At 45.3% G+C, this 21,006-nt stretch overlaps 1 long non-coding RNA gene across 4 annotated transcripts; it reads right to left on the bottom strand.

Moving 5' to 3' along the window:
• Window positions 1-231: 231 nt before the first annotated feature.
• LOC125513525 (uncharacterized) lies at window positions 232-4,614 on the bottom strand. Of its 4 annotated transcripts, none has more exons than XR_007285973.2 (8): window positions 4,324-4,614; window positions 3,843-3,878; window positions 3,657-3,763; window positions 3,469-3,551; window positions 2,841-2,898; window positions 2,092-2,190; window positions 768-843; window positions 232-683 (listed from the first exon to the last, which is right to left on the bottom strand). It is a non-coding gene; the product is annotated as an uncharacterized LOC125513525 (long non-coding RNA). The 4 variants fall into 4 exon arrangements; XR_007285995.2 differs by having other exon boundaries at window positions 768-814; XR_007285996.2 differs by having other exon boundaries at window positions 3,850-3,878.
• Window positions 4,615-21,006: the final 16,392 nt, after the last annotated feature.

The raw sequence follows: 21,006 nt of genomic DNA, 5'->3' as shown, positions 1-21,006 counted from the left end.
TGATTTGATTCTGGAAGAAGGAAGAAAAAGGATGGGGAGACTGAGCCCACACCACACATAGATGGATAGAATTTATAGCCATGGAGACTCGCAGATTATAAAAATAATAAATAGGCAGGTGGGCAGCCAGCTGGTAGAAAATAATTATTATACAAGCCATGCAATATTTGACCGCAAATCAGTTCAACTTCAGATAAAGCAGCAGTTCAAAAGCTGCACATGACAAACATATGAAGATAAAACAACACATTCAGAGCTAGACAGTTGAATTCATTTAGTCATTCAAACATCTGCTCCCTCACAACACAATATTAAAAACATAATATTCAGTACTTCAGTCATAACGATCAAAGAAATGACGCCATTTAGCCCTGGTGGGATGGATGTGGAGCCGTGGCTGCTCTCGCCCTAGCCCAACTGATGATCTGAATATGGTTCCTTCCCCTACCATCTGGGAAAAGAAGCTCCAGTTCATTGGAGTTGCAAGTATCCATCACCTTGCACGCACGGCGTCTGTTGAACCCTGCCTCCACTTCCTCCTCCGCAGCACGTCGTGCCATCTGCCTGCACCTGTGCCTCCTCCTTCTCTGCTCCGCTGTTGCAGCCCTCACAACGATGTATTCCACCTCCTCCTCTGTGACCTCTCCCAGCTTAGGATCCATCTCGCTTTTCTTTGGTTGCAGCTGGTAGAATGAAAGTGACAGAGGGCTCAGGCTTTATACTCAAAGTGCAGAGGTATCAATAGGCAGCTAGTAGAAAATACTTACTCCGATGTCAACGCACAGTAAGACAACTTTGACATGGAGGAGTCCAACTACACATATGGCATCAATTCAAACAACACTGAAAAACATGCAACTTAACTACACAGTTTGACCAGATTACAAGAAATTGTAGGCTGCAGTCAGCCGCCATACACCACCTCCGCCAACGACCAAATAAAATTGGAATCCGGGGTAGAAACAACTCAAAGAAGCAAAATTGACAACGCAAATATTTTCATACAATCCTCATATCTCTCCCTACAACGCCAATTCGAAAGTAAAACAACAGAAAAAGAAGAACACATTTGCATGGCGGGTGTGGAAAACGACCAAGAACACCAAAACTTGTAATCAGAAATTACAGATGAAATTAATCTCCAAAAACTCTAACATACCGTTAATTCTCACATCCAAAACAACAAACCAGACGTAAAAATGAGGCCTACAAACACCACGGTAAACACCAACGCCCAAAACACCACTACTACAGAAAAGGCTACTAGAGCGCAGGTAAACTGGCTACTAGCAGCGCGGGTACCCGCGCTCCTAGTATCGCGCTACAGCTAAGTAGATAACAGTAGCGCGGATGCAACCCACGCTACTACTACGTCTGTTAGTAGTAGCGTGGATGGAACCATGCTACTACTATCTCAAGCAACGCTACTACTATCCTAAGTAGTAGTAGCATGCACTTTTCCTCCCACGCTACTACTAGCTCAACCAGTGCTACTACTACCCTAAGTAGTAGTAGCGTGCACTTTTCCTCCCATGCTACTACTAGCTAATTAGGAATTAAAAAATAAAATTTAGATGCATTATTCCTGGATAGAAATAGACATGCCCGGTGCAAAATAAACTCGTGTAAAGGAACAACATCTCTACTGAAAGAAATCATGACATCCCATTTAACATCAGACGAACACAACCATCATCTAAAAGGTGGGTACCTTCCCTAGCATTCCACCACCAACCTAAACAAACCACTTCTCTAGATGTATCTACCAAGGCTTGGAGTTCAGAAGCCGGTGGACCTCCCCCCGGACGATGGCGTCGAGGACCTCCACCTTGGCGATTTCCTATGGCGCGATCACCTGGATGATCATCCGTGTGCAGTAGTCACCGGGCTTCACGGTGAAGTCCACCTCCAAGTGGTTGAAGAGCACGACACCCACCGGGCCACGGTAATTCTCCTCGATCACCCCCGCACCCACGTTAGGAAAGTGAAAACTTGTTGGTTCACGTCCTATGTCCAAATCTAGTATTGTATTTTCTTTCTTTATTGCGCATGCACATGAATCAATAGTAACAGCCGAAGGCTAGTCCTTACTTGTTGATCGACACATGAAGAAGGTCGGGTCCCCTCCTTATTGCACGAACGAATCCAAGGAAGACAATGTCGGTGGCTCCAAACCCGGCTTCCACTTATCTGTAGACAAGGCATAGTTTCAGCTAACAAAGGAAAATGAGAACAAAGAGCAATCAGTAATTGTGAGACAAGAAATAACTTCTATTGTAACCCGTGCATTGTATTCTATCCCAAGCTAAACTACCTAGTATCTGTCGTATTCATGGTGAACTTGCTTTCATTTTCAGAAAATCCTGTATTCTATCCCAAGTGCAGCAACAACTTTTGTGATATGAGAAATGCTAGCTAGTATAAAAATCATTAGGTAAAATATAAAAAGTTAACTTGTGTGGCCACAAGTTTGCATCTATTCGAGCAATTCAGATCATTAGGAATTAACCTGGCCGAGGATACTGCTAACATATATAACATAGTAGGCTCAAGCAATTGTTAGCTTCATTATGTAAATCCTAGAGATGTATGCAAGGTATATTCATCCATCCAACTACCAAAAATTTCATCAGTCCACCGATAGGAATCACACCCAAACAGTCTCTACAGCTTCTGGCTACAGCCTAACTAACTTCTGTGCATATTTTAGTTGTGTTCTTCTGTTGACTACCAATGTACTAAAGTCATAATATTGTCTTCACCAGGTTTAATGTGGCTCGGCTAACTCCCTAATGCAAGTAAATTCTCGAGCCCAAGGAAGAAGAGTATTGGGGACTGACCTGAATGGCAACCTACCACTTCAGCAAACCGGCAGTGTCGTCTCTCCCCGTCAACCATCTATAACACCAAACCGATAAAACAAGCCTAATGAAATGTACTCTGCTTATATGTGCCTATTTTATTCGACGAAGCATATTTTAAAGATAAATGATGTCAAAACTGTACACTGGAAGACCATATCAAAGTCCAAAACGACATTTATAGTGACATAATGTGACATTCAGACATTCAAATCCATTATTATCTACAAACACATGGACCAATAAATATACTACTTTGTGCAACACGAATTGCAACCTGAGGAAAATGCAAAGGTCGAACAAAATCCCTCGATATTGTTAAACCTTTTATCACCGAGACGCTACAACTGGTCATGCCAAATTAGATTGGTCAACTATAGTTTCAAATGGTAGACTCACGTGCACTCTTCCAAAGCATAATGGTCAAGCATCTACCTAAAACAAATATTCAGGTCTATTCATGAGGTTCAACATGCTTCCAGGGTTTCGAGCCCCACCATTGACATTGGACAGCAAACATAAGGTTTCTGGCCGATCTGCTTGTTCGCAGAGTGATTAGGAAAGTAGCGAAATTAACTAGGATTCAGAGTTAGGTCGGTAATTTTACCACACCGGGGAACTTGTGGATCCTCTCCTCGTACTCCAGCGCCGGCTGCTGGCTCTCCCCCTCGGCGCCCACCTGCGCCTCATCTTCAATCGCCGGAAAGGGGGGAGCAGGAAAGGGGTTCGTCAGCTAGGAACACAAGGTGGGCGATGGAATGGACGGGAACGCGAAGGGGGCTGGGTTTAATTTACCTCGTGTGCCGCCGCCGCCATCGTAGCCATAAATAAACAGAGTGAAGCAAACAAATTAACATCAAATCAATCGACCCAGTTATCTTCTCCACATACACACGCATAATCTGCAATCATATGTGGTCCGATTTTGGTATCTTTTGATTCGATGAAACAACACTAAATGCTTATTGTTTGAGTGCATACAGAATACCACTGTTGCTGGAGCGTCTATTCCTCTCCCTGCAAAATATAACAAAATTCAGAGCTTCCCCTAAATTCAGATTAGCAGGAAGCAAAACTGAGGCAAAATTCACAGGTACCAGTTTGGCACTGCATCTCGTCCATTTGGTCCAACTATAAAAAGTCTATCCATCTACTGTAATCGTTTTGACCACCTAGACATGATAATCACAAGGGAATAGAGAAGCAAATTTTTGGTCTGAAACATATACGGCTCTCCGTACAGAAGATAGATACAGTAGTTGACAAAAAAATATTGACATAAGTGTAGGCTCTCTGTAAACAACAAGGGCTCTCCGTAGAAACAAATTGGCAGGCCTCATCCCTTGTTAAACAAAAATCAAGGGCTTGTCCCTAGTCACGCACGCAGCAGGGGCTCGCCGGGCTGAGGCAGGAAGGTGGGAGGTAGGGGAAGGAAGAGGGGAGGAGGAGGCGGAGTAGCTACCTCTACCGGCCGGCGGCGATGGTATGCTAGACCTGGCGGCGGGCAGGTTGAAGTGGGGCAGCCACGATTTGAAGACCAGGGCTGCGGCGAGGCAGCAGTGCAAGCGAGGATGGAGATCAGGCAGCCGTCGTCATGGAGTTCATGGGAGGGCGAGAGGTGGCGGCTATGTCAGGGAGAGGGGAGGCCGAGCGAGACTCCTCCGGTGAGCGAGACGCCCGGGATGGGGTGGACCGAGGATGAGAGAGAGAGAGTGGTGGGGTGGGAGTGGATCGGGCCGGGGTGGATGGTGCAGCAGTGGACACGCTTAGTAATAGCGTCGGGGTGTTACCTGTGCTATAACTACTTACTTAGTAGTAGCACAGGTTTTACACCCCTCGCTATTATTATGGCCTGTCCCGGGAGGCATGGTGAAGACCACTTAATAGTAGCGTGGGTCTATACCCCTCGCTACTACTATCAACTTAGTAGTAGCGCGGGTTTTATACCCCTCGCTACTACTAATTAGCAGTAGCGCCTCCTTTTAAACCGCGTTACTGGTAAGCTTCTGTGTATGTGCTTTTCCCTAGTAGTGCACGTCCGCTGCCAAATACCCACGCCGTTACCTCCGGTGACTTGAGATCGCAAAACACGACCAGGTGAGCGCGCGCACGTGCGGAACCCCTTACATGTCTCCTCTACCAACGATTGGCCCGCAGCACCACGTCGGAGAACGCCCGCAAGCTCCACATTGCATCCCCTGTTTCCGCCCATCATACACGCAGGAAGATCAGTTCAAGTAGAAAACCATGTTAGTCTAACCTGTAAACTACATCAGTTCAAGTAGGGTAACAGAATAATATTCTGTTACGCGAAACAGAATAGCCCAGATATATATATATATATATAATATCATCACATATACGTGATGATACTTAACTACTAGGTACAATGCATAAAATTTAAAATGAACAATACTAAAACTAATAATCCATCCTGGGGCCAGTATTCCGGCAGCCCCTCACCAGCAGCTCCCTGGTGCGCGGCGTCTTCCCAGTGCAGAGGCAGTACTCCGACTCCTCTGTCTCACAGCGCTTGACGTACCGATGTGCCTCTTGCTGGCGAACACGCGCGGACGATCTTGCCATTTCGTTGGGCGCCCATCGGAGCTTCTCGTCGGTGGCACACTAGAGCTTATTGGCCCACCTCCACGCAGTGACGAGGCGCCCAGCGCCTATGACCTTCCTCGCGAAGTACCCATCTTCGTACACCTCCTCGGCACGACGACGCACCCTCCCCCAAAGCTTCGATGCCTCCTTTTTCCAGGCGGCATCACGGGCTTCACATGCGGCCTGGTACTTGGCTTCCTCCTCCGCCATCTCCTTCTTGAACACCACTTGCCTAGCTTTCTCAGCCGGCGGCACCAACTTCCATAGACAAAGATTGTACTGACCCCAAAACCAATCCAAAGTTGGGGGTCCGGCGCAACCTCGTCAGGCGGCGCGTAGGGGTCCTCGTCGTTGCTAATCTAGTGAGCGTCCTCGGGGGGCGGCGACTCCTCGTCGGCACATGGGCAGACCGGCGGCGCCATGGCAGAGATTTGAGAGAGAGAGAGAGAGATAGAGGGAGAGCGAGGGGAGGATGTAGATGAGAATGCAGGCAGGACGACGTGAGCAAGGTAGTATTTATTGTCAGCCGGAATCTAGATCGACGGGGACAGTACACACGTCGGTCGCCGGAATTTCAAGTACTGTAGTTTGAATTACACACAATTCCCACAGAAAATCCATGTGTGAACATAATAGCCAAAATCCATGTGTGAACATAATAGCTGACGGTTTCCAATGTAGAACCGCTCTGATTAAAGATCCCCGCTATTCACCTACCAAACCTTGAGCCGCGAGATAGACTGCCAATCATGTGGGGGGCGGTTGTCTTGCCAGATCTTTACATTTTCTTTTTTGAGCACAAGATATTTACATCGTTTGATGATTTTTTAACTCGCACACAAGTACACAAAAATACGATTTTTCAAACCATTTTGGTTAGGCGTTGCATGTAGATGTAGTTCAAATTTGAATTACGGTCATTAAATGGTTAGAAAATCACTTAAATGTCTTTAAAAGGTCAAATGATCCCTGAAATTTACCAAATTTTCACATGACAGTTGTATTAGTGCACGTTAAACGTAGGAAGAAATTTGAAGGCCGTAAGAGGAAGCTATCTCCCATTCATCATCAAACATGCATTGTTCCCTCTCGGAACCACGAACCTTCTAGCGAGTTGCTCCGGTTTGTGAGGGGTGTGTGTCCAAACGTACGTCAAACATGCCTATTTTTTACCACATCATCTTGGTGGCATGACATTACACAACCAAGGTTTCACGTGTTTCTGATCATTTTTCTATATTTTTTGAATTGAAATGCCAAGTCACTCCATGCATACATATGGACATGTCCATGTTGTGAGACCAATATATTTGAAAATTACTTCTAATTTATTGCACATGGAATTAACTCGCACACAAGAACACAGATATATGATTTTTTTTCAAACCGTTATGGTTAGGCGTTGCATGTAGATGTAGTTCAAATTTGAATTACGATCATTAAATGGTTAGAAAATCACTTAAATGTCTTTAAAAGGTCAAATGATCCCTGAAATTTACCAAATTTTCACATCACAGTTCTATTAGTGCACGTTAAACGTAGGAAAAGATTTGAAGGCCATAAGAGGAAGCTATCTCCCGTTCATCATCAAACATGCATTGTTCCCTTTCGGAACCATGAACCTTCTACCGAGTTGCTCCGGTTTGTGAGGGGTGTGTGTCCAAACATTCGTCAAACATGCCAATTTCTTTACGACATCATCTTGGTGGCATGACATTACATCAACCAAGGTTTCATGTGTTTCTCATTGTTTTTCTATTTTTTGAATTAAAATGCCATGTCACTCTATGCATACGTATTCATGTGTCCGTGGCGTGAGACCAATATGTTTGAACATTCCTTATAATTTATTGCACATGGAATTAACTCACACACAAGTACACATATATGATTTTTCAAAATGTTTTGGTTAGGCGTTGCATGTAGATGTAGTTCAAATTTGAATTACGGTCATTACATGCTTAAAAAATCACTTAAATGTCTTTACAAGGTCAAATGATCCCTAGAATTTTCCAAAATTTCACATTACAGTTGTAGTAGTGCACGTTAGACGTTGAAAAAATTTCAACGCCGTAAGAGGAAGCAATCTCCCGTTCGTCATCAAACATGCATTGATTCCTCTTGAAACCGCGAACCTTCTAGCGAGTTGCTCCAATTTGTGAGGGTGTGTGTCCAAACTTTCGGCAAACATGCCAATTTCTTTAGCACATCATCTTGGTGGATTGACATCAAATAAAGCAAGGTTTCATGTTTTTCAGGTCATTTCTTATTTTTTTGGAATTAAAATGCCATGGCATGTACTCCATGCATGTGCGCATGCCTTGACACCAATATGTTTGAAAATTCCTTCTAATTTACTGCACATGGAATTAACTCACACACAAGTACACAAAAATATGATTTTTGAAACCGTTATGTTTAGGCATTGCATGTAGATGTAGTTCAAATTTGAATTACGACCATTAAATGGTTAGAAAATCACTTAAATGTCTTTAAAAGGGCAAATGACCCCTGAAATTTACCAATTTTTCACATGACAGTTGTATTAGTGCAAGTTAAACGTAGGAAAAAAATTGAAGGCCGTAAGAGGAAGCTATCTCCCGTTTGACATCAAACATGCATTGTTCCCTCTCGGAACCACGAAGCTTCTAGTGAGTTGCTCCGGTTTGTGAGGGGTGCGTGTCCAAACGTTCGTCAAACATGCTAATTTCTTTACCACATCAACTTGGTGGCATGACATTATATCAACCAAGGTTTCATGTGTTTCTCATCATTTTTCTATTTTTTGAATTAAAATGCCATGTCACTCCATGCATACGTATTCATGTGTCCGTGTCGTGAGACCAATATGTTTGACAATTCTTTCTAATTTATTGCACATGGAATTAACTCACACACAAGTACACATATGTGATTTTTCAAAATGTTTTGGTTAGGCGTTGCATGTAGATGTAGTTCAAATTTGAATTACGGTCATTAAATGCTTAGAAAATCACTTAAATGTCCTTAAAAGGTCAAATGATCCCTAGAATTTTCCAAAATTTCACATTACAGTTGTAGTAGTGCATGTTAGACGTTGAAAAAAAATTCAAGACCGTAAGAGGAAGCAATCTCCCGTTCGTCATCAAACATGCATTGTTTCCTCTCAAAACCGCGAACCTTCTAGCGAGTTGCTCCGATTTGTGAGGGATGTGTGTCCAAACGTTTGGCAAGCATGCCAATTTCTTTAGCACATCATCTTGGTGGCATAACATTAAATGAAGCAAGGTTTCATGTTTTTCAGGTCATTTTTTATTTTTTTGGAATTAAAATGCCATGGCATGTACTCCATGCATGTGCACATGCCTTGACACCAATATGTCTGAAAATTCCTTCAAATTTACTGCACATGGAATTAACTCGCACACAAGTACACAAAAATATGATTTTTTGAAACCGTTATGGTTAGGCATTGCATGTAGATGTAGTTCAAATTTGAATTACGACAATTAAATGGTTAGAAAATCACTTAAATGTCTTTAAAAGGTCAAATGACACCTGAAATTTACCAAATTTTCACATGACAGTTGTATTAGTGCATGTTTAACGTAGGAAAAAAATTGAAGGCCGTAAGAGGAAGCTATCTCCCGTTCGTCATCAAACATGCATTGTTCCCTCTCGGAACAACGAAGCTTCTAGTGAGTTGCTCCGGTTTGTGAGGGGTGCGTGTCCAAACGTTCATCAAACATGCCAATTTCTTTACCACATTATCTTGGTGGCATGACATTATATCAACCAAGGTTTCATGTGTTTCTCATCATTTTTCTATTTTTTTGAATTAAAATGCCATGTCACTCCATGCATACGTATTCATGTGTCCGTGTCGTGAAACAAATATGTTTGACAATTCTTTCTAATTTATTGCACAGGGAATTAACTCACACACAAGTACACATATATGATTTTTCAAAATGTTTTGGTTAGGTGTTGCATGTAGATGTAGTTCAAATTAGAATTACGGCCATTAAATGGTTAGAAAATCACTTAAATGTCTTTAAAAGGTCAAATGATCCCTAGAATTTTCCAAAATTTCACATTACAGTTGTAGTAGTGCATGTTAGACGTTGAAAAAAAGTTTCAAGACTGTAAGAGGAAGCAATCTCCCGTTCGTCATCAAACATGCATTGTTTCCTCTCGAAACCGCGAACCTTCTAGCGAGTTGCTCCGATTTGTGAGGGATGTGTGTCCAAACTTTCGGCAAGCATGCCAATTTCTTTAGCACATCATCTTGGTGGCATGACATTAAATGAAGCAAGGTTTCATGTTTTTTTGGTCATTTTTTTATTTTTTTGGAATTAAAATGCCATGGCATGTACTCCATGCATGTGCGCATGCCTTGACACCAATATGTCTGAAAATTCCTTCGAATTTACTGCACATGGAATTAACTCGCACACAAGTACACAAAAATATGACTTTTCAAACCGTTATGGTTAGGCGTTGCATGTAGATGTAGTTCAAATTTGAATTACATCCATTAAATGGTTAGAAAATCACTTAAATGTCTTTAAAAGGTCAAATGACCCCTGAAATTTACCAAATTTTCACAAGACAGTTATAGTAGTGCATGTTAAACGTAGGAAAAAATTGAAGGCCGTAAGAGGAAGCTATCTCCCGTTCGTCATCGAACATGCATTGTTCCCTCTCGGAACCATGAAGCTTCTAGCGAGTTGCTCCGGTTTGTGAGGGGTGCATGTCCAAACGTTCGTCAAACATGTCAATTTCTTTACGACATCATCTTGGTGGCATGACATTACATCAACCAAGGTTTCATGTGTTTCTCATCATTTTTCTATTTTTTGAATTAAAATGCCATGTCACTCCATGCAGACGTATTCATGTGTCCGTGTCGTGAGACCAATATGTTTGAAAATTCCTTCTAATTTATTGCACATGGAATTAACTCACACACAAGTACACATATATGAATTTTCAAAATGTTATGGTTAGGCGTTGCATGTAGATGTAGTTCAAAATTGAATTACGGCCATTAAATGGTTAGAAAATCACTTAAATGTCTTTAAAAGGTCAAATGACCCCTGAAATTTAACAAATTTCCACATGACAGTTGTATTAGTGCATGTTAAATGTAGGAAAAATTTGAAGGCGGTAAGAGGGAGCTATCTCCCGTTCGTCATCAAACATGCATTGTTCCCTCTCGGAACCACGAAGCTTCTAGCGAGTTACTCCAGTTTGTGAGGGGTGCGTGTCCAAACGTTCGTCAAACATGCCAATTTCTTTACCACATCATCTTGGTGGCATGACATTACATCAACCAAGCTTTCATGTGTTTCTCATCCTTTTTCTATTTTTTGAATTAAAATGCCATGTCACTCCATGCATACGTATTCATGTGTCTGTGTCGTGAGACCAATATGTTTGACAATTCCTTCTAATTTATTGCACATGGAATTAACTCACACACAAGTACACATATATGGTTTTTCAAAATGTTTTGGTTAGGCGTTGCATGTAGATGTAGTTCAAATTTGAATTACGGTCATTAAATGCTTAGAAAATCACTTAAATGTCTTCAAAAGGTCAAATGATCCATAGAATTTTCTAAAATTTCACATTACAGTTGTAGTAGTGCACGTTAGACATTGAAAAAATTTCAAGATCGTAAGAGGAAGCAATCTCCTGTTCGTCATCAAACATGCATTGTTTCCTCTCGAAACCGCGAACCTTCCAGCGAGTTGCTCCATTTGTGAGGGATGTGTGTCCAAACTTTCGGCAAGCATGCCAATTTCTTTAGCACATCATCTTGGTGGCATGACATTAAATGAAGCAAGGCTTCATGTTTTTCTGGTCATTTTTTTGGAATTAAAATGCCATGGCATGTACTCCACGACATGTGCGCATTCCTTGACACCATTATGTCTGAAAATTCCTTCGAATTTACTGCACATGGGATTAACTCGCACACAAGTACACAAAAATATGATTTTTCAAACCGTTATGGTTAGGCGTTGCATGTAGATGTAGTTCAAATTTGAATTACGTCCATTAAATGGTTAGAAAATCACTTAAATGTCTTTAAAAGGTTCAAATGACCCATGAAATTTACCAAATTTTCACAAGACAGTTGTATTAGTGCATGTTAAACGTAGGAAAAAATTGAAGGCCGTAAGAGGAAGCTATCTCCCGTTCGTCATCAAACATGCATTGTTCCCTCTCGGAACCACGAAGCTTCTAGCGAGTTGCTCAGGTTTGTGAGGGGTGCGTGTCGAAACGTTCGTCAAACATGCCAATTTCTTTACGACATCATCTTGGTGGCATGACATTGCATCAACCAAGGATTCATGTGTTTCTCATCACGTTTCTATTTTTTGAATTAAAATGCCATGTCACTCCATGCACACGTATTCATGTGTCCGTGTCGTGAGACCAATATGTTTGAAAATTCCTTCTAATTTATTGCACATGGAATTAACTCACACACAAGTACACATATATGATTTTTCAAAATGTTATGGTTAGGCGTTGCATGTAGATGTAGTTCAAATTTGAATTACGGCCATTAAATGGTTATAAAATCACTTAAATGTCTTTAAAAGGTCAAATGGCCCCTGAAATTTACCAAATTTTCACAAGACAGTTATATTAGTGCATGTTAAATGTAGGAGAAAAATTGAAGGCCGTAAGAGGAAGCTATCTCCCGTTCGTCATCAAACATGCATTGTTCCCTCTCGGAACAACGAAGCTTCTAGTGAGTTGCTCCGGTTTGTGAGGAGTGCGTGTCCAAACGTTCGTCAAACATGCCAATTTCTTTACCACATCATCTTGGTGGCATGACATTACATCAACCAAGCTTTCATGTGTTTCTCATCATTTTTCTATTTTTTGAATTAAAATGCCATGTCACTCCATGCATACGTATTCATGTGTCCATGTCGTGAGACCAATATGTTTGAAAATTCCTTCTAATTTATTGCACAAGGAATTAACTCACACAAAAGTACACATATATGATTTTTCAACATGTTATGGTTAGGCGTTGCATGTAGATGTAGTTCAAATTTGAATTACGGCCATTAAATAGTTAGAAAATCACTTAAATGTCTTTAAAAGGTCAAATGACCCCTGAAATTTACCAAATTTTCACAAGACAGTTATATTAGTGCATGTTAAATGTAGGAAAAAATTGAAGGCCGTAAGAGGAAGCTATCTCCCGTTCGTCATCAAACATGCATTGTTCCCTCTCGGAACAACGAAGCTTCTAGTGAGTTGCTCCGATTTGTGAGGGGTGCGTGTCCAAACGTTCGTCAAAAATGCCAATTTCTTTACGACATCATCTTGATTGCATGACATTACATCAACCAAGGTTTCATGTGTTTCTCATAATTTTTCTATTTTTTGAATTAAAATGCCATGTCACGCCATGCATACGTATTCATGTGTCCGTGTCGTGAGACCAATATGTTTGAAAATTCGTTCTAATTTATTGCACAAGGAATTAACTCCCACACAAGTACACATATATGATTTTTCAAAATGTTATGGTTAGTCGTTGCATGTAGATATAGTTCAAATTTGAATTACGGCCATTAAATGGTTAGAAAATCACTTAAATGTCTTTAAAAGGACAAAAGACCCGTGAAATTTACCAATTTTTCACAAGATAGTTGTATTAGTGCATGTTAAATGTAGGAAAAAAATTGAAGGCCCTAAGAGGAAGCTATCTCCCGTTCGTCATCAAACATGCATTGTTCCCTCTCAGAACAACGAAGCTTCTAGTGAGTTTCTCTGGTTTGTGAGGGGTGCATGTCCAAACGTTCGTCAAACATGCCCATTTCTTTACGACATCATCTTGGTGGCATGACATTACGTCAACCAAGGTTCCATGTGTTTCTCATCATTTTTCTATTTTTTGAATTAAAATGCCATGTCACTCCATGCATACGTATTCATGTGTCCGTGTCTTGAGACCAATATGTTTGAAAATTCCTTCTAATTTATTGCACAAGGAATTAACTCACACACAAGAACACATATATGATTTTTCAAAATGTTATGGTTAGGCGTTGCATGTAGATGTAGTTCAAATTTGAATTACGGCCATTAAATGGTTAGAAAATCACTTAAATGTGTTTAAAAGGTCAAATGACCCCTGAAATTTACAAATTTTTCACATGACAGTTGTATTAGTGCATGTTAAACGTAGGAAAATTTGAAAGCCGTAAGAGGAAGCTATCTACCGTTCGTCATCAAACATGCATTGTTCCCTCTCGGAACCACGAAGCTTCTAGCGAGTTGCTCCGGTTTGTGAGGGGTGCGTGTCCAAACGTTCGTCAAACATGCCAATTTCTTTACGACATCATCTTGGTGGCATGACATTGCATCAACCAAGGATTCATGTGTTTCTCATCATGTTTTTATTTTTTGAATTAAAATGCCATGTCACTCCATGCACACGTATTCATGTGTCTGTGTCGTGAGACCAATATGTTTGAAAATTCCTTCTAATTTATTGCACATGGAATTAACTCACACACAAGTACACATATATGATTTTTCAAAATGTTATGGTTAGGCGTTGCATGTAGATGTAGTTCAAATTTGAATTACGGCCATTAAATGGTTATAAAATCACTTAAATGTCTTTAAAAGGTTCAAATGACCCCTGAAATTTACCAAATTTTCACAAGACAGTTATATTAGTGCATGTTAAACGTAGGAAAAAAATTGAAGGCCGTAAGAGGAAGTTATCTCCCGTTCGTCATCAAACATGCATTGTTCCCTCTCGGAACAACGAAGCTTCTAGTGAGTTGCTCCGGTTTGTGAGGGGTGCGTGTCGAAACGTTCGTCAAACATGCCAATTTCTTTACCACATAATCTTGGTGGCATGACAATACATCAACCAAGCTTTCATGTGTTTCTCATCATTTTTCTATTTTTTGAATTAAAATGCCATGTCACTCCATGCATACGTATTCATGTGTCCGTGTCGTGAGACCAATATGTTTGAAAATTCCTTCTAATTTATTGCACAAGGAATTAACTCACACAAAAGTACACATATATGATTTTTCAACATGTTATGGTTAGGCGTTGCATGTAGATGTAGTTCAAATTTGAATTACGGCCATTAAATGGTTAGAAAATCACTTAAATGTCTTTAAAAGGTCAAATGACCCCTGAAATTTACCAAATTTTCACAAGACGGTTATATTAGTGGATGTTAAATGTAGGAAAAAATTGAAGGCCATAAGAGGAAGCTATCTCCCGTTCGTCATCAAACATGCATTGTTCCCTCTCGAAACAACGAAGCTTCTAGTGAGTTGCTCCGGTTTGTGAGGGGTGCGTGTCCAAACGTTCGTCAAACATGCCAATTTCTTTACGACATCATCTTGATGGCATGACATTACATCAACCAAGGTTTCATGTGTTTCTCATCATTTTTCTATTTTTTGAATTAAAATGCCATGTCACTCCATGCATACGTATTCATGTGTCCGTGTCGTGAGACCAATATGTTTGAAAAATCCTTCTAATTTATTGCACAAGGAATTAACTCACACACAAGTACACATATATGATTTTTCAAAATGTTATGGTTAGGCGTTGCATGTAGATATAGTTCAAATTTGAATTACGGCCATTAAATGGTTAGAAAATCACTTAAATGTCTTTAAAAGGTCAAAAGACCCGTGAAATTTACCAATTTTTCACAAGACAGTTGTATTAGTGCATGTTAAATGTAGGAAAAAAATTGAAGGCCCTAAGAGGAAGCTATCTCCCTTTCGTCATCAAACATGCATTGTTCCCTCTCAGAACAACGAAGCTTCTAGTGAGTTGCTCTGGTTTGTGAGGGGTGCATGTCGAAATGTTCGTCAAACATGCCAATTTCTTTACGACATCATCTTGGTGGCATGACATTACGTCAACCAAGGTTCCATGTGTTTCTCATCATTTTTCTATTTTTTGAATTAAAATGCCATGTCACTCCATGCATACGTATTCATGTGTCCGTGTCTTGAGACCAATATGTTTGAAAATTCCTTCTAATTTATTGCACAAGGAATTAACTCACACACAAGAACACATATATGATTTTTCAAAATGTTATGGTTAGGCGTTGCATGTAGATGTAGTTCAAATTTGAATTACGGCCATTAAATGGTTAGAAAATCACTTAAATGTGTTTAAAAGGTCAAATGACCCCTGAAATTTACAAATTTTTCACATGACAGTTGTATTAGTGCATGTTAAACGTAGGAAAATTTGAAAGCCGTAAGAGCAAGCTATCTCCCATTTGTCATCAAACATGCATTGTTCCCTCTCGGAACCACGAAGCTTCTAGCGAGTTGCTCCGGTTTGTGAGGGGTGCGTGTCCAAACGTTCGTCAAACATGCCAATTTCTTTACGACATCATCTTTGTCGGTGTACTAGAGTAGGGGTACCCTTGTACCCCGAACTTGTGCACGGGCAGTCGCAGCATCCCGCGGCAAGGCCTGCCAGGTCACCGCCAAGATTCCTTGTGGTCCCTCTGAAGACCATTCAAGAACAAAGTACTCAAGACAAGACCACGGCAAGAGGAGCTTGCCGGGAAGAAGGCAAAACCCCGGCAAGAGGAGCTTGTCGGGAAGGCCATCAGAAGCGTCCCAAGACCCCGGCAAGAGGCGCTTGCCGGGAAGGCCATCCGAGGCATTCCAAGGAACTTGCCGCGGCGCGCTACGCGCCCCGACAAGGCCCGGCGAGTGACAAGCTCCCGGAAGCGACAAGTCGACGGCCGCGGCAAGGCGCTTGCCGCGGCAAGCCCCCACTCCACGCCCGCGCTCCAGCACATCCACCCACGTGTCGCTCCGGGGCCCCTCCCGAGCGCACGTGGCAGGAGGCTGTGCAGCTAGGGGCGTGCGGTGGCACGCAGGCGCTGACAAGACAACCGTCGTGGCAAGACGGTGGCGTCCCTAGCGGTCCCTTTCGGTGCCGTCTAGGCGATACAGACGGGCATTTAATGCCCTTGTCCCCTGCCATCGGGGTTAGGTATGATAACACTGTAGCAGCTAGCTGTGCCTACTACAGCACCTAGCCATGCCTACCCACGGCACCCTTTCCATTTTTGCCCTTGGCCCCATTGCTCTATGTCGGTAACCCCTTGAGTATAAAAGGAGGCCCGTGTGCAACGTAGAGGGGGTCGGCCACCTCGAGAGCTCTCGTGAGGTTCAGCAATTCATACACACTCACGCTCGTTCCCGAGCTAGAAATCAATACCAATCCACAAAGCAGGAGTAGGGTTTTACGCATCCTTGCGGCCCGAACCTGGGTAAATCGCTCGCGTGCTTCGTCCTCGATTTACCCCTCGCACGACCAACCGCCCGCTTGCTTTGCCTCGATCTGCTCTTTGCGCAACCTCCGCTCCCCGCCGAACCAAAAGGGACCCGGTTCGCCGGTCCCATAGGTGCCCGTGGATCAGAAACCCCGACATCTCTGGCGCGCCAGGTAGGGGGCGTCGAAGTTGTGCAAATCAGATCCGGCGTTCTTGCGGGCTAGATCTTCATCTTCTTCATCGATCTTCACCATCTTCATCAACATGCCGCCGAAGAAGAAAGTTTCGGAGGCAGCTGCCCCGTCCGCGCCGAGCCACCCACCGCCGGAGCAAACGGACGGTGGGGCAGGCGCCGGCGGGAGGGCACGCATCGACGAGGGAACTCTTGGTGCTGCCAGGTCCCAGGGCAAGGCTGCGCTGCCCATCGGCGGCGTGGCCGGCTCCCACAACGACCGAGCGCCCTCCAAGACCTCGGCGTCCGTGCATGCACCGCGCCCATCTCAGGAGGCGCGGGACCGGCAGCGTCATGGTACTCACGGTACCATGCGCTCGCTGGATCAAGATCGAGCTGGTGGATCCCGGAGCGCCCAGGACCACCATGCGCGTCAATAAGCCGACGCGAGCGAGGCACGGTCGCCTGGACGGGATACTGCTCCTTCTAACGTGGTTAGGAGTCCGAGCGTATCCCGCTCCTCGCACCGTTCGCTACCGCCGCCCGCCACCGCAGCGGAAGCTCTGGCACGAGCTCAGCTGCTCCTAGACTACCCTCCAGCGGCGGACAAGATCGACGACTGGAGGGCCACTATCCAGAGTCTCATCGACTTCGCCAACGGCGACACTCCTCGGCAGCCGAGCACGTTGCAGCCGCAGCGAGTCAGCCAGGCACGAACCGGTGGAGACAAGACTGGTGGGGGTGCAACTACTGTGCACTCCCCACCCCGAAGGCCAAGATCGCCGACCCGCCGGATCCACCACGACAGCGACTCCACCGCGTCGTCGGATCCGCGAGCTCGTCGCGACCAACGACAAGTTCTTCAAGAACGGCAGCGGGAAGACACTCGTACACGCATCGAGCGCCGGAGAGAAGCGCGACGTCAGTCAGACCAGCGCGCTGGACCCTCTGTCGACATGCATGCACCAGGGGAACCAGGTGACCTGCCGTACCCGGTAGGTTGCCCTGCGTTCACTCGTGAGCTGCGGCAAGTCCAGTGGCCCAGTACGAAGAACTTCAAGCCCGACGTACCAGAGAAGTACGACGGCAAGTTGCATCCGTCGGAGTTCCTCAGCATCTACACCATCGCGGTGCAGGCTGCTGGGGGGCGAGATGACAAGATCCTTGCCAACTACTTCCCGCTGGTACTCAAGCCCAACGTCAGGTCCTGGCTCATGCACTTGCCGGACAACTCCATATCCTCTTGGGCTGAGCTGTGTCATCAGTTTGTTGGCGCCTTCACAGGCGGCCACAAACCTCATGGCCAAGAGAGCGATCTTCATCTGCTCGTCCAGAAGGAAGGAGAGCCCCTGCGCCAGTACATCCAGAGGTTCAGCCGTGTACACCACAACATCCCAAATATCCACCCCGCTGCGGTAATCAGCGCGTTCCATCAGAACCTGCGTAACCGCAGGATGCGGGAGGAGCTGGCGATGTGCAAGATTCGGGACGTCAGCGAGCTTTATGCCCTGGCCGACAGATGTGCACGCGCTGAGGAGGGGAGGAAATTCCCCGGAGAAAGCACTGGAGCAGGAGGATCTGACAGTGAGGATGCCGCCCCGGCAAAGAGAAGCCGGCGGCGCAACAATAGGAAGAAGCAGAACAACGAGGTGCTGGTCGTTGAGCAGTCCGGCAATGAAGGTGACGCCACGAAGGCTACAGTTGGTAGCTCCGGCAAGGAAGTTGCCGCATGCACCAACTGTCAGGCCGTGGCGGTCGCCGACAAGCGGGACGGCTCCGGCAAGAGATACTGTAAGATTCACCGCACCAAGGGCCATGACCTCCAGAACTGCAAGAAGGTCGAGCAGCTCGTCCAGCAACAGAGGGCTGAGTACGAGCGGCGCGACAAAGAGAGAGCCCAAGGGGGTGCCGAGAAACCTGGCCAGAAGCGCACCGGCCAGGAAGGACGCCGTGGCAAGGCCAAGCAGCGGCAAGGAGACAGACCTCCCCGCGGTCGCGACAACGACGACGACGACGGCGAGGATGAAGACATGGATGACGTTGAGACCAGTGAGCAAGAGTTTCAGAAAGCCACAGAGGTCTTGTGCGTTGACGGGGGTGCTTCCCTGCATACCTCGCACCGCCAACTCAAACAGTGGGTGCAGGAAGTCAATGCAGCGGAGCCACCCATCGAATCGCGCAAGCTTCTGAAGTGGTCCAGCACGCCTATCATCTTTGACATTGAGGACCACCCTGATCGCACAACCGCGGTCGGGTGTCTGCCGATGTTGGTTTCACCAACCATCCGCAACCTCAAGGTCACCAAGATGCTAGTCGACGGCGGGGCCGGCTTAAACCTGATCTCCTCCGCTGTGCTCCGAAAACTCCAGATCCCTGACGGCGAGCTCGAAGAGACCGACACATTCCAAGGAATCAACCCGGGAAGGAGCAAGCCGAAGGGGAAGGTCACGCTGCCGGTAACATTTGGCAGCGAGTTAAACTTCAGGACTGAGAGGGTCACGTTCGACGTTGTCGATATCCCGTTGCCTTACAATGGGATACTTGGCCGTCCAGCGCTCACCAAGTTCATGGCGGCCTCTCACTACGCGTATAACATGCTGAAGATGCCAGGCCCGATAAGCGTCATTTCTGTCCCTGGCGACAAGAAGGACGCTCTTATCTGTGCCGACAAGATCTACCGAGAAGCAGCAGCCACTGCAGACCGTGATCCACTTGCCGCTGAAGCTCCCGGGACCAAGAAGACCAAGTCCGGCAGGGACTCTGGTGCCCACTCCGGCAAGCGCACCTCTTCGGAGTGCTGCGCTGCCGTCGAGGACGCACCATCAAGCTCCACCGGCAAGAAGACCGAGTCCGGCAAAAGCTCTGGTGCCCACTCCGGCAAGCGCGCCTCTTCGGAGTGCTGCGCTGCCGTCGAGGGCGCACCATCGAGCTCCGCCGGCAAGCACAAGAAGACGATGGCGGCTCCGCCAGAGACGAAGAAGGTGTCCGCCAAGGAGGATGGCGCTGGTGGTACCTTCACCATCAGCGCCACGCTTGACCCTAAATAGGAAAGCGCGCTCGTTGCTTTCCTGCGGGCGAACGTCGACGTGTTTGCATGGCAACCGTCTGACATCCCCGGTGTTCCCAGGAAAGTGATTGAGCACCACCTTGCCGTCTGTCCTCATGCGCGGCCCGTCAAGCAGAAAGTCCGGAAGCAGGCGGTGGAGCGCCAAGAATTCATTGCGGAGGAAATCAAGAAACTGGAAGCAGCAGGCCTCGTCAGAGGAGTGCTCCATCCCACGTGGTTGGCCAATCCTGTAGTCGTGCGCAAGGCAAACGGGAAATGGAGGCTTTGCATCGATTCACCGATGTTAACAAAGCTTGTCCCAAAGACCCATTTCCTTTGCCGCGCATTGACCAGATTGTTGACTCCACAGCTGGGTGTGATTTGCTTTCATTTCTTGATGCATACTCCGGGTATCATCAGATCTTCATGGCAGAGGAGGATGAAGAGAAGACCGCATTTATTACTCCATGTGGCACGTACTGCTTTGTACGAATGCCTTTCGGATTAAAAATGCCGGTTCAACATTTGCAAGAGTAGTCCATATTGCTCTTGAGCCACAAATACACAGAAATGTGGAAGCCTACATGGATGATATAGTGGTCAAGAGCAAGGACAGAGCAACCCTGATCCCAGACTTGGACGAGACTTTTGCAAATCTGCGCAAGATCAGCCTCAAGCTCAATCCAGAGAAGTGCGTGTTCGGAGTTCCCTCCGGCAAGCTTCTCGGGTTCTTCATGTCTCAGCGGGGAATTGAAGCCAACCCCGACAAGATCAGGGCCGTTGAGCAGATTGAAGCCCCGAAGCGCGTCAAAGATGTTCAGAAACTTGCCGGTTGCGTGGCTGCTCTCAGCAGGTTTATCTCTCGGTCTGCTGAGCGTGCCCTGCCGTTTTTCAAACTATTGAAAAAGGCAGGTCCAATGAAATGGACTCCGGACGCGGAGGCTGCACTGCAAGACCTGAAGAGATACCTGTCCTCCCCTCCAATACTTGTCGCGCCTAAGCCACAAGAGAA

This window comes from Triticum urartu, chromosome 1A (genome assembly GCF_056163025.1).
Source record: "Triticum urartu cultivar PI428250 chromosome 1A, HENAU_Tu73, whole genome shotgun sequence".
Classification (NCBI taxonomy): domain Eukaryota; kingdom Viridiplantae; phylum Streptophyta; class Magnoliopsida; order Poales; family Poaceae; genus Triticum; species Triticum urartu.
Note: the sequence above shows the minus strand (reverse complement) of the source record. Positions and strands in the feature narration are given on the sequence as shown.